Here is a 15263-nt window from a genome sequence, read left to right on the forward strand (position 1 = left end):
ATGACTTCAATGTGCAACAAGAAATCTCGATATTTTATGATGGAGTCAATGTGTGCACTCACCAACTTCTAGACTTGCAAGGTCCCATGATAAAGAAGGATCTGGCAACAAATAAATATTTGATTGAAGAATTCGATAAGCACTCAAGAGAGTATCACAACTCAAAGGAGGACGTCACCAAAGAAAAATCAAGTAAAGATGGAGGTAAAGATGCTATCAGTGCAGTTATTGCAAAGCTCAATGCAATGGAAGAAATGATCACAAAAATGGGACGATCAATTCAAGATAGATGCAGAGCTTGTGGAGGACCCCATTCTACTAAGGATTATGAGTTAGAGTACAAGAGATATCGTGATGCAAAAGAAATTCAAGAACTTAAGCATGATCTCTAGCAAATAGAACAAGTCCAATCAGAGAAAATATCTGCTCTTGAGTCAACCTTATTTAGATTCATGGAAGCTAGCGAAAAACGACATGATGCTACAGACACAATACTTTGAGAACAAAAAGAATCTATTTTAAGTATTTGTACACAAGTGGAGAAATTAACAAGGCTTGTACAAGAAAAGATACCGAATTCACCTTCACGAAAAGTAAAGTCAATCCAAAACGCTCAATCCATGGCCAATTATACAGAAGAAGAAGACGAATTGGTGTGTATAGAGGACCTTGAAAGCAGTCTAATCACTTACTCGAAATAAAAACGAAAGAATAAGAAGGGTGTCGTGATTCTGACCAGTCACCACGACGTGGAGGCAACAATGCCACGTCATGGAAGATAAAAAATGATTATGATTTTTTTGTCATTAAGCCATATCGACCACCTCTCCCTTTCCCATCTCGTAACAATTCGAATCTGGTAAAACAAGAAAACACAAAGTTCCTTAAGCATGATGAATTTGAACGCATGAAGGAAGAAGAGTGGGAGGAATGGGAGGACCCTTTACCCGAAGAGCAACTAGAATAAGAAGTGAATTATTCAAAACCTCCAGTTTCAGCGCCTATGATTTTTGAGGTGTTTGCTTTTACAAGACCACCAAATCGAGTAACAGAGCCGATTGAAGAAAAAGAAGAAGAGAGTGATGAGTCCAAATTTGACAAGAAAAACCCGAAAAGAGACAAGACAAAATCTACAAACACGAGAATGAAGAAAGAACCCAAGCGAAAGCACAAAGAAGATATCAACCCAAAAATTGCAAGAAAGCTCAAGAAAGGCATTCAACAGGCGGGTTTCCTACAAACAAACAAGGCTCAAAATGATGTAGAATGGGGAGGTGTCCACCAGATGCAACATAGAGTAGGAAGGAGTTCGGCTCACGACTCATTTAAAAAGAAGCGCTTCCATGGAGTCAACCCAATGTTCTTAGAGTTTGCATTTTCTTTTCTTTTTGATTTAGTTTAGTTTTTGTTTTATATTTATTTTATCTTAATCGAATGATCATGTGTTTCTCTAGTTTTTGATCTTATTTTGTAGTGTTGAACGAAAGTGAAGCAGTGAAGGAGCTTAATTGATGAAAAATTCATGCAAATTTTCATCGAATATTATAATTGAAGACCATGTTTTTGAATAAGTGTGGGGTTCCCATATGATATATAGAGGAGTTTTTGAAGCATTTTCCTTAAAGAATACATTGGGAATGATCCTTAGCCACTAAGAAGATAGCATACATTACTTTGGATCTTGAATATACTCTTATAAGACACCACGACGTGGCAATCATAACTACGTCGTGGCATTCGTATTTTTCCTGACTGATTTTGTTAGGCCTGTAACCACGACGTGGTGGTCTTCTTTTGATTGATCATTACGACTTCAAACTCCACACCACGACATTGCGTCGCTTTCCCACGACGTGGTAGCATTTCAACACATTTTTCAAGAATGGTTCTCTGATTCTATTCTGATCCGGCACATTTGCATTCACAAGAGAAGAGCTCGGAAGTATTGTTTCCATCATTTATATGAGAAGTCCAATCTTTCCACACACTTTCAGAATTCGATCTCGCCATTACTACCCAAGGGGAGTCTGTTCCAATTCTCTCTCTTTAATTTTATGTTCCTTTATTGTTTAAGCATGCAATGGGGACATCACATCATTTAAGTATGGGGTAGGGGGTTGAATATAAGAAAACAAGCATTCTGATTGAAAAAAATTGAAAAAAATGACTAAATTTTAAAAATTATTAGAAAGATTTGAAATAATAATCTAAAATTGAATTTAGTTCTAATTAAAAAAACTTAAGTTGCTAGTGTTGCGTAGGATGATCCAATTGTTGGGTTTTGAGCATTCTAACACTCCTATGGTGTACATGCAACCCTATAAACCTTGGATCTATGTTTTCTCTATTATACATGCAAATATTAACTATTCCAAGGTTTCATCCTAACTAGCATATTATGAAGCACCTATACTACAAAGTTCTAGTTAGATGACATACCTTTTGATGTAGCTTGATGTCTTCAAGCTTTAAGAGCTTAGCCCCAATAGTGTGGAAGCCTCAAATGGAATCACAAATCACCAAAACACCTTGGAAGAACTTGAGAGAATATGTATGCACACTAAAATCGGCCCACTCTTATTTTCACACACTTGTGCCAATTTTGTGAACCAAGGACCCCTTTATATATTATGGAGGATTATGGTTACATCCATGTAAACCCTAATACCCATGACCTTTCATTTACATAGGATCCATGGGTTAAAAGCTCCATGTACCATCCATGAAAGCTTAGCCCAACCTAAATGAACTTGGCCCATTCCATATATATAAGAGTCCATATTTAATTAGTTCTTTTTTATCACTTAATTAATTCTAAATTAATTCTTGATCAATACTAATTACATAATATGATTCCATATTAATATATTAGAACTTATAATATATTAATATAAATCATAAATATACTATTCTCAAAAGACTATCCATATAAATTGTGTCGGTGAAGTGCAACCCAAATGGACCATGCCGGGTCGGGTCAAGTACATACCAAATATAGTTATGGACTTAGACATTAATCCATCAGTCTCCCACTTGGATAAGTCTAAAACTATTATTGAGTATGACTTCAAAACCTAACTGGCTATCGTATCTCTTAAAGCCGCTGTCGAACTCTGACCTTGTCAATGACTTGTCCATTAGATAAGGGATCATATATTCCTCCATTCTAGATATCATATGGACTAAGACATGGATTATAATCATTCTCTCTGTCCATTTGTTGTTTCCCGATTTTCGATTTATGATGACTGACTGATTGAACAAATCAAATCAGTCCTGGCTTGGCCAAGCACTCACATGTGTCATCGCTAAATCATCGAGGGGCCCACAGATATCGCTTTTATCCCGAAGGTAAAAGGAATGGATAAACTTCGACTCATATGGCTTGTTCTACTACTTGTTGAATCATACACAAAGGCATGTTTTATAACATCGAGTTACCAAATGCGTTTTCGTGCAATCAATGTATAACCAACTCATAGTAACAACTCATATCTCTAGGTTTGAAGAATATAAGATATTATCGTCTCATGATCACTCGTGATAAAATCCATGAAGTGATTCAAATGAGCGCTGGTTGAATCCAATACTCAGAACTTATGAGCACTCATGAGTGTTGTAGCACCACTTTGTCCACCAACTTGGACCTCTACAAACCAACCCATGACAGTCTTGATTCATATCTACTTCCAACATATGACCGACTGTGGATGGTTTGAATAACTTAATCATTCAGGAAGAGCGACTTAGTTATTCTGGAAGTCAAAACATGCAAAGTGAAACACAAGAATAAATGAATCAAATATGGTATCAAACCCTATGAATATAAATAAACACTTTTATTTATCACCATACTGATTACTCATTATTCATTGTTTCGGTTTTATCAACTTTATACTTGAATTAAAAACACTAGTTGTCCCATGCTCCAAGCATGTACACTATGTTTTTCTTAAACAATAGCTTTGCCATACACCAAGTATGCACTCTATGTTTGTCTATGATCCTTACTTTGTGAACTAGATCGATTGAACATAATTTCAATGATTCTCTTTTCACACTCCCAAATCGTTATCGAAAAAATGTAAGAATTCCAAATTCCTATCATTTATCGAAATCTGTTTAGATTTTAAACTTATATGCACTGACCCTCTTGTAATGAATGTGTACAAAGTCACAAAACTTCTCAACAATCATTACAGGGCATTCCAATGAAGATCAACTTCATGGAAATTAAGTCTCATATTCAAAGTACATAGCTTTGAACATGCTTCTTGCATTAAGTTTTTCTAATCTTACACAGATAACTTCCACCTATGGAGACAACTCCATATTCCCATTTTGACTACCCCTTCTGAACAAGAGTTGACTCTTTTCATATTAGGTCAATATGGTCCTTCCAAAGTTAACACTATACTTCCAACTGTCCTTGAGCAACCAATCTTTGGTAAAGCCTTAGATTGTCCTCGACAATTGCTTAATCACTTTAGTCATATCCAATTCTAGATATTTTCCTCTTAATGCCCCCGGGCATTTGGAAAATTTAGAAATGATGAATATTATAGCACATGCAATCGTTCCTGTACCCAAAGCAAATGGGACACGATTCATGATGTCTCACGTAAAGACATGATTCTAGACCAGTCTTTTGCTACAATATTTTTTATTTGCCATGTTCTCAAGATTTGACTATGAACAGGGATGTCGTAATCATAATCGAATTTTGAGAATGCAATATATAGAATTTCCTTAAGTTGAACCAATCCAACATGAAATTCATATATATATATATATATATATATATATATATATATATATATATATATATATATATATATATATTCTTGACTAAAGATGATTAAAATCTCAATCTAAGCTTAAAATCTCACTCTAAGCCTTTTAGAATTGACATGAAGTATAATATCCTCTCCCTTAATTATAGCAAAACAACTTTTTCAACCCCTGCAACCTCACGAATTGAAACTTTTGTTTTCTATAATTAACATTGCTAACTTGCAATACTTATCATAATTATCATGCTCCCACTAACATGATGATTATTAGCATAACACTCATGCTCCCACTAGCTTTGACATGTATCCAGAAAACAGCTGGACTTCTAGAAGTCAATACTTTATTGACTTTCTTACCAAAGTTCAGATTTCTGATACGAGATGCTTTGATAAAACTTTATCAAAATCATACACCTTTCCTTAGATGGCATGCATGTGTGTCTAAACAATTTCAGAACTATGAAAAGGGATGTCGTAATCATAGTCTCAATTGTTTAGACCTTTTGCAATCTGCTTCAAATCTACTTGGTGGAAGTGTTTCCTCACCATCATTTTCATGAATCGGAGAGAAACCTTATGACCCTTAGATTTTATGGTGTATGTGTTCTTATCCATGTGAATCGTCAAAACCGTAGTCACAAGATAAGGATAATGACAAATCCAAACTCATATGGACTGAAATTATGCAATCTTAACTTCTTGCCACCTGGCAGTACAGGGCCTGTCATTGCTTCCAAGTTGTTATGCAACCAATTGAGAACTTTCAGAACTCCTATGCAAAGCCAACTTTAACTGGAATGGGCACATAATATGTCAACACGATAGGTTATAAACCTCAAGTCGTGTGCTAGTGAAGAACCTCAGGTTTTATTCTTGATTAGTTCTTGAAATTCTTTTTAGGATCTTTAAGACTCCCACTATCCTCTTGACATATAAGACTATCTTGCCAAATATTCATGAGATATGAAAGGTAATCTGCTAGTTTGTATGACATAATAAGTTTTGCAGTGTGTACCTGAAATCTATCCAGGAACGCTTATGTAGTCAGTGCACTTAGACTAATACCTCTAACCACTAAAGGTTGAAGTTAATCTCCCTTTCCTAAGCATATAGGATTTGAGCGAAAAAGTGATATATATATATATATATATATATATATATATATATATATATAAAGAGAGAAATTACCAAATGTAACGCCTGGTTCCTGGTATGCACTTAATTCATTTATTTATTCTATTTGGAAGGGCTACTCGACGAGTTGGTGGCCCTAACTCATCGAGTAGAAGGCAGTATATGCGCGGATTTTAAGTGAGCTACTCGACGAGTCGAAGACCTGACTGGACGAGTAGGCCAGGCTGGATGAAACCCTAATCTTTAGGGTTTGCACCCTATTTAAGCATCATATCTGGCCTCCATCCCAGCCTCCATCACCTCCAAACCCTAATCAACTTTGAGTGATCTTGAGCTATTTCTTTGCCATTGTTGTGATTTAAAGATAGAAGAAGGAAGCAAAGGCTTGGAGTTGCAGAAGGAAGGTTGAAGATCCAGAGCTAAGGACTAATTTCTGTCTTCATAGAGGTATAAAGCTTATACCTTGGCTGCTATTCACTTAGATCTCCTTCTTAGCTTGTAAGTTGTCATCTTTGGGGCCATTTCCAAGGTCATTCCGAGTTTTGAACTCTTGGGGATGGAAGGACTTCAGATCTGGGCACTCTTGAGCTTTATAAGCTCAAAGTTGCCACCTTTATTCAGCCACGACTCCATTCTATGACTTAGACCTTCACTTTGGCTTGTTTTTGGGTGTTTTAGCTTCATAACACCATGCATGCACGTAAAGTTAGCAACTTTACATGTAATGCTAGTCAAAGGAGTCCAGATCTATAAGTTAGAACCATTGGAATGGATTAGAATCGACTGAATGGGTATGTCACATGGAGGACTCGACGAGTTGTTCTTGGACTCGGCGAGTCGGGTCGTGAACCCTAACCCCTTTTCTGGTTGTGAGTGAAACCATTGAGTTTAGGATATGACTCAGTGAGTTGAACAAGATTAGGACTCGGAAGCTGAAGAACTCGACGGGTCCAAGGAGGGACTCGACGAGTTAGTGTCAATATGTCCCGATGTTATGACAGGAAGAACTCGACGAGTATGGGAAAGGACTCGACGAGTTGACTTAGTTGACCACGGGTCTGAGTTGTCTATGAACTTGCCCAGTTGGGAGATGACTCGACGAGTTGGGGTTGACTGGGAATTGACCTTGACTTTGACTTTGACCAGGATGTTGACTTTGACCATTGGTAAAATGGTCATTTTACCCTGAGAAGGATTATCAGATTCTGACTAAGTATTATTGTGATATTGATAGTCGGGGAGTCATTGGAGCAGCTATCAGATATTCCTCACCACGAGTTTTTGCAGACAGCTTTGTGAGGTGAGTTTTATCCAGTAGGAACGAGTCTAAGGCACCAAGGCCGGCCCGTTTAGCTAGCAGTAGTTCCGAACTAAGGTCCGATGTCGGGCGGGGCCCGAAGTAGGTTTATATGTTTTCCGGATTCCGATCCGATGTCGGGGAGGTCCCGAGGAATGCTTGTATGATTGTATGCTTGATGTATTTGTGATTCTTGGATGTGTTTGTTATGTGTTATGTGTTTCGGGCTACGGTCTGATGTCGGGGCAAGCCTGAGGAATGTCTAGTTAATATGCTATGATAGTATGTTCCGGACTCCGGTTCGATGTCGGGGTGGTTCCTGAGGAATGTTAGTATGTTTCCGGATCTAGGTCCGATGTCGGGCGGGGCCCAAGGAATGTTTACATGCTAGGGTTATGTACTTATGTTATATGTTTGTTGCTATGTATATGCATGCCGACATCTGCTCGATGTTGGGCGGGGCCCGATGCCGAATAGGGTTCGATGCCAGGCGGGGCCCGATGTCGGGAAAGCCAATGCCGAACTTGACTCGATGTAGTAGGCACGGGGCCAGGATATGTTATGTGATCTGTGTATGGTATGTGGTAGTTGGGGAGACTCACTAAGCTTCATGCTTACAGTTTTCAGTTTTGGTTTTAGGTACTTCCACTAGCAAGGGGAAGGGCTCGGGTGATCGCATGGCACACACTACAGTTTAGCCTGGGATGTTCAGACTCTGATATTTTTGTATGATTTTTATACAATATTCGATATGATGTTTTTGAGATACACGAATTATGGTTTTTATATATGAGGATGATTGGCGTATGGTTTTATTAATGATTTAAAAAAAAGGAAATTTTTTGCCTATATTTTTGGGATGTTTCAAGTTGGTATCAGAGCCTTGGTTTGAGGGATTTAGGAACACTCTCGGGTCTATCTGAACTCAAACTAAGGACATGGTATGCAAATTTTCAAAAGAAAATCATTTTACAAAAGAATTTTTAAAAAGAGAAAAGAAATTTGAAAAGAGAAAAAGGGTGTGGTGCATGCAATCAGCCGAGCTCAAGTAAGTACTCCCAAATTACCCATACAAGTTTATTCTATGATATGTATATGAGAACTGCATGCTAGATTAGGACTAAGGATCTTGGAAGGATGCCTTATGTGCCTATTATATGTGTATCAGCTTTATGAGAATTTCATGCTAGTTTAGGACTAAGGATCTAGGAAGGATGCCTTATGTGTCTGTTATATGTATCTCAGGTTTATGAACTGCATGCTAGTACAGATTAGTCAGTGATGGCCTGGATGTGATATGCTTGATTATGTGTACTCGATGCTCGAATGCTGCTTGCTTTGTGCTTTTAGGAGTTCTAGTTATCTCTTGATAACTAGTAAATGAATATGTTAAGTTACATATTGCGAGGATTAAATAATTTCAGAAGGTTAGGTCTAGCTCTATTGCGTAGCTCTTGTTTGAGTCCAACCGTTATAGGGTAGGATCTCTCATTCGAAGAATTATCTAGTATTAGTGATATGTAATAGTATTCACGAGCTAGTTAGGGAGAGGTAGCAGGAACTTCTTATGCAGCTGATAGCGGAGAGTGGGTTGGTGATTACCCTAGGGCAAGCCTAGGATGATGTTAGCACCAGATCAGAAGTAGTAGTAGAAGGGACTTGGTGGATTCAAGTCAGTTCTTGAGGATAGTACGGATAGATGTGGAAGGTAGTATGGGCCTGTACTACTGAAAGCAGAGGATCCGTACTCGAATCAAGGAAGGCTGATATGAATCCAGGAAACTTGTAGTATGTTAGATCCCTCGAGATTTAATGAGTATACTGATGTTTGTTGTGGTGTATTTTCAGTATGGTGACGTTACGCCCTAGGCCGACTGGCACTTCAGGCACTGGTGAGGGATCAGGCTCGAGCTCTGGATCCGAGCAGATGGATGAGCAGACGAGGGAGTTTATTTCGTCTGAGATCAAGCACAACATTTTAGAGCAGACTACCATGATCTTTGGTTCGGTCAATGAGGGGATTTTGGAGCTTCTGGATGAGAAGCTGAGCACGTTCCGTTCTGAGGTGGCGGCCATGATGGGGTCGCGCACACTAACTTTCCAGGAGTTCAGGCCGTGTGGAGCTCCCGACTACCATGAGGCACGGGACCCCATTGCTAGCAGCAGGTGGTTGGCTGATGTCGCCAACGCGTTCCGCACCAGGAGATGTCCCGATGGGTACAAGGTTAGACTTGCGTCATGTCTTCTGAAGGACAGGGCACGTGACTGGTGGGAAGAGGTTGGGAGAGCCATTGGGGATGATACAGTGTTAGATGCTATGACCTGGAGTGATTTCTCGGCCAGGTTCAGGGCCGAGTTTGCACCTGTGATTGAGGTGCAACAGCTAGCGAGGGAGTTCCAGGATCTTAAGCAGACTATTGAGACTGTGGCGGAGATCACCACCAACTTTAGGGACAGGGCCCTTCTTACTCCGCAGTACGTGGCGGACGAGGAGATGACGAAGGCTCGATATCACGAGATGTTGAGGAGTGACATACGGCAGTTTGTGAGCCATTCCAGCTACAAGACGCTGGAAGATACGATTGCGAGAGCTCGGGAAAGGGAGCTAGACTTGGAGATGGAGAGGAAGAGGAAACCCAAGGGGGTGCAGAAAGCGAGTGCGAGCAAGAAGCCCAAGGTGTCAGATCACAGATCGAGGATCCAACAGGGTCGCAGCCGGTGTGGCAAGTGCGGCAAGATGCACAAGGGGGCATGCAGGGCAAGGACTTCGGGCTGCTTCAAGTGCGGCCGAACTGGTCATATGAGTAGGGATTGTATAGCTACCACCACCACCATACTAGTTTCAGATCAGATTTGCTTCCAGTGCATCAGAAGGGACACAAGAAGGCCCAGTGTCTGAGTCTGGCAGCGACAGGACAGGTGGCGGCTCCCGCTCCTTCCACATTGAGGATTACAGATGGCCGTTAGGGTCAGGCGGATGCGCCCACAGCGAGGAGTAGGGCTGTTCAGCTTATGGCTAACGAGGCACATGCGGCTCCCGATGTTGTGACTAGTATGTATTCTCTCCTTATGTCACACCCCGAAACCGTTGGCGGAAACATTCCGGGGAGGAGGACGTCATGTATAGCATCACAACCAATGAATAACAACAATCATAGCAACACAACCATTACAGTGAATATTTGAATGAAAATGTTTACATCTGTTTGAAACTCAGTTTGAATTACATCCAATTGTTTGCATAATAAAAACTTAAGAACTCTAAATGCTTCGGTTCCTCAAAAATCCAGCAAGTACCTGTCTACTGATTTCCTGAGAATACAAGCAGTTTGAAAAATGTCAGCATAAAGCTGGTGAGTTCATAAGTAGTAATTTGTAATGAAAATTTGTTAATGAACGGGCCGAAATGTTTGTGTGGTCTCAAGAAAATCCGATATTTTCTTTAGTGAAAAACGTAGTGTTATCGATTTCGTATACAACCATGAATGTTTGTTTCTGAAAAATCGTAGTGATATGCAAAATACTACTTCATGTGACTAGCTAAAGCTAATCATAAAGTATAGGTATTTAGATGCAAAACCGTAGCATAAATGATTCGGTTTTTGAAAACCCTGGCTCAGCCAGTATGCATAGTGTGCTTAGTTCTATTTGGTATAAATAAAACTACTGAAGAAAACCAGGTTGGTAAACTATCGGTGATTTATACATAATGTGAGTCGTATAACCATGCTTGATATGACTAGTGACCTTTCCAACGTTCTTCAAGCGTTGATTGAAATGACATTTGTACATCTCAGGCGTGCCCGCCTAACTGTACAATCCCAGATGTGGGATTGTCAGTCCCGAATAGATCTATTCACAAACCTCACGCTCTCCCTCCAGGAGACTCTGGTTATACAGTGGTAGGATTTATCCCTGTACACCTAAGGGTACAGTAGTGAAGTAGCGCCTCACAGTATCGTATAATCTAGTTTACAGGTAATACAGTAGCGTTATACCGTAGTGAAAATCCGAATGTATACCGCGTACAGTGATAAGTTACAGTTATGAAAATCATGATAAAACAGTGATATAAATTGTAAACGGTTTCTGTTCCAGTGCATATGTTTAGTAGATAAAGTTTCTATGCTTGATAAGTTTTTAGAGAAATCCCAAACTATACCAATTATAGTTTGCACGTATAACGTAGCGAATAGCGTATCCGTAAAAACTATGCAATTTTAGTGAAAACGTCCCTTATGCTCGACATAGTACAAAAGGGAAATAAAGTATGAAATTTGCATAAGTTTTATGTATATTCCTGAAAACATTTATGTTTAGCTTTTAAGAAAACATTTATGTTTAGCTTGTATTCCCCCCTGAAAACATTAAAAATGCGGAAAAATGTAGGGGTATGAACTCACTGTTGGTGCGGGAAATTGTTGACTGAAACGAAGATCCTCGAGTTGATGCACGTGACACTTAACGAAATCCTATTATCAAATAAATACGTATATATATCCAAATTAGCGATTTCGTTAGATAAAGTGTCAGAAACACACTTGAATTCGGTTGAGGAATGTTACCGAGACTTGCTTGAATCGAAGGAATGAGTTTACGGCCTTTGAACACGAGTTTACGGTTTCTGAAGATGAGTTTACGGCCTTAGAACACGATTTTACGGTTTCTGAAGATGAGTTTACGGCCTTAGAACACGAGTTTACGGTTTCTGAAGATGAGTTTACGGCCTTAGAACACGAGTTTACGTTTTCTGAAGATTGCCAAGTTTACGGCCGTAAACTCAAGAACTGAGTTTACGGTCTTTGAAGACTGGACCGTAAACTCGGAAAATGGGGTTTGGATGCTGATTTCGATGGGATAAGTGATTCCAGACGTTCCAAAGGGCTCCAAACGGTGTTTTTCGACGTTTCCCAGAGTTAAAACGCGATTTTGAGTGTTTACGGTTGATGTTTTTTTAGAGAGAGGAGGAGAGAATGCGGCCAGAAACGTCCCAATGAAGTCGGAGGCATCGCATTGATAGGGTGAAAGTGGGGTCCATTCGTCACAGACCGTAAACGTAGTTTACGGTCGTAAATGAGTTTACGACCGTAAACTTAGTTTACAGTCGTAATCCCATTTTAGACCGAAAATGTTGTTTTCTCGAGATTTTCGGGTTTCCGCGCGATTTTTGGTTCCGACTCGTGAATAATTTAATTAAATATAACTAGATTATTTTATTAAACCAAAATTTTGACGAAAAAGTTAACGGATCTGAAATTTCATTAACGGAAAATGCGAAACAGAAACGGAAAAAGTTTCGGGTTGTCACACCTTATCTCTTTATTTATATTGATTGCCTCTCATGTTTATGTGTTTTATTATAGGATCGTTCCTAATGAACGGTATATCTGCTTTGGTACTGTTTGATTCGGGGGCTACCCGATCTTTTGTGTCGCTCACACTTAGCAAGCGGTTCGTTGGAGCTCCGGGGGAGCTAGAGTGTGCATTGGACGTTGAGATAATAAATGATAGCATGGTACGGGTCGCGAGGGTTTACCGTGGATGTACGCTACAGTTGTTTGATGAGCAGTTTTCAGTCGATCTAGTCCTTATTCCTCTGAGAGGGAATAAGGTTATAGTTGGTATGGAATGGTTGAGCCCCAATGGGGAAGTGATCGAGTATGAGCAGCAGCTAGTGAGGGTTCGGACTCCTAATGGAGGAGGGTTAGTGATTCAGAGCGAGAGGCCACAGCATGGGTTGACTCTATGTTCAGCAGTGAGAGCTAGGCGCTACATTCAGCAGGGGTGTGCAGGTTATATCCCCTATGTTATGGATAGCCTGGATAAGGGTAAGGTGACAGTGGATGATGTACCGGTAGTGCGAGAGTACCCCAGACGTATTCCCGGAGGATCTGCCTGGAGTACCTCCGAAGAGGCCGGTCGAGTTCAGGATTGACCTAGTTCCTGGTGCGGCTCCGATATCCAAGGCACCGTATCGGTTGGCTCCTCCCGAGGTGCAGGAGTTGTCTACGCAGCTGTAGGAGCTGCTAGACAACAGATTCATTAGACCGAGCAGTTCGCCATGGGGAGCCCCGATCTTGTTTGTGAAGAAGAAGGATGGGTCACGTTGCATGTGTATTGATTACCGGGAGCTGAACAAGGTAACGGTGAAGAACCGTTACCCACTCCCGAGGATAGATGATTTGTTTGATCAGCTGCAGGGAGCATCTTGGTTATCCAAGATTGATCTACGTTCAGGTTATCACCAGATGCGAGTCAAGGACGAGGATGTCCAGAAGACGGCTTTTAGGACTCGCTATGGTCATTATGAGTTTCTGTTGATGTCGTTTGGGCTCACCAATTCTCCAGCCGCATTCATGGATCTCATGAACCGAGTGTGCAGACCGATGCTGGATCGGTTTGTAATAGTTTTCATTGATGATATCTTGGTCTATTCCAAGACTCAGCAGCAGCATGAGGAGCACCCGAGGGAGGTGCTGGAGACACTGAGGAGGGAGAGGCTTTTCATAAAGTTCTCTAAGTGTGAGTTCTGGTTGCGCGAGGTGCGGTTTTTGGGGCATCTTGTCAACCAGAAGGGTATTCTGGTCGATCCGGCCAAGATAGAGACCGTGATGCAGTGGGAGGTTCCGACGTCTCCAACTGAGATTTGGAGTTTTCTTGGTCTAGCAAGTTATTACAGGAGATTCATCCAGGATTTCTCCATGATCGTCGTTCCCTTGACCCGACTGACCAAGAAGTCGGTGACATTCCGTTGGGGGCCTGAGCAGCAGGCAACCTTAGAGACTCTCAGATAGCATTTATGCGAGGCACCGATTTTGACTATGCCCGAGGGAGTAGATGACTTCGTAGTTTACTGTGACGCGTCGATTACAGGTATGGGTGCAGTTCTGATGCAGAAGGGTCATGTGATAGCTTACGCATCGAGGTAGCTGAAGCCTCACGAGGCTAACTATCCGACGCATGATTTAGAGCTGGGGGTTGTGGTGTTCGCCCTCAAGATTTGGTGGCATTACTTCTACGGGGTCCGTTGTACCATCTACACGGATCACAAGAGTTTGAGGTACCTCATGGATCAACCGAATCTGAAGATGGGGGAGCGTCAGTGGTTAGATATGGTAAAGGATTATGATTGTGAGATCCTTTATCACCCGGGCAAGGCCAATGTGGTGGCCGACGCCCTGAGCCACAAGGTGGTAGCGGCTCCGATTAGAGACATATGTTTGAGGATGACAGTGATCACTCAACTGTTGGAGCATATTAGAGAGACGCAGGTTGAGGTCCTGAAGGAAGAGCGCCAGAAGTGCGAGAGGATTATGGGCCGGGCGGCCTCTTTTGATTATGACAGTCGAGGATTGCTGACCCTGCATGGGAGGGTCTGCGTTGCGTACTGGGTGGAGTATGGCAGGTTCTGATGGATGAGGCCCATAAGTCGAGGTTCTCCATTCATCCTGGGGTGATGAATATGTATCGAGATCTTCATCCTAATTACTGGTGGCCCTGCATGAAGCGGGACGTAGCGTGGTATGTGGAGAAGTGCTTGACCTGCAGAAAGGTCAAAACTGAGCACCAGAGACCACACGGCAAGATGCAGCCGTTAGACATTCTCATGTGGAAATGGGAGGATATCATCATGGATTTCATTACCAAGCTTCCCAGGACCGCACGGGGAGTAGATTCGATATGGGTCATCGCAGATCAGTTAACCAAGAGCGCTCATTTTATCCCGATCCAGGAGAGAATATCGGCCGAGAAGTTAGCCTAGATTTATGTGTGAGAGATAGTGGAACGGCATGGGGTGCCTGTCTCGGTGGTGTCAGACCGAGATGTTCGTTTCACTTCTAGATTCTGGAAGCGGTTTCATGAGGAGATGGGTACTCGTCTCCACTTCAGCACCGCTTTCCACCCTTAGACAGATGGACAGAACGAGAGGACGATACAGACTCTCGAGGACATGCTACGCGCATGTGTTTTGGATTTCGGTGGCAGTTGGGATACGTATCTTCCGTTAGCAGAATTTTCGTATAACAACAGTTACCACA

The sequence above is a fragment of the Lactuca virosa genome, chromosome 9 (assembly GCF_052849685.1).
Source record: "Lactuca virosa cultivar CGN04683 chromosome 9, Lactuca_virosa_CGN04683_v6, whole genome shotgun sequence".
Classification (NCBI taxonomy): domain Eukaryota; kingdom Viridiplantae; phylum Streptophyta; class Magnoliopsida; order Asterales; family Asteraceae; genus Lactuca; species Lactuca virosa.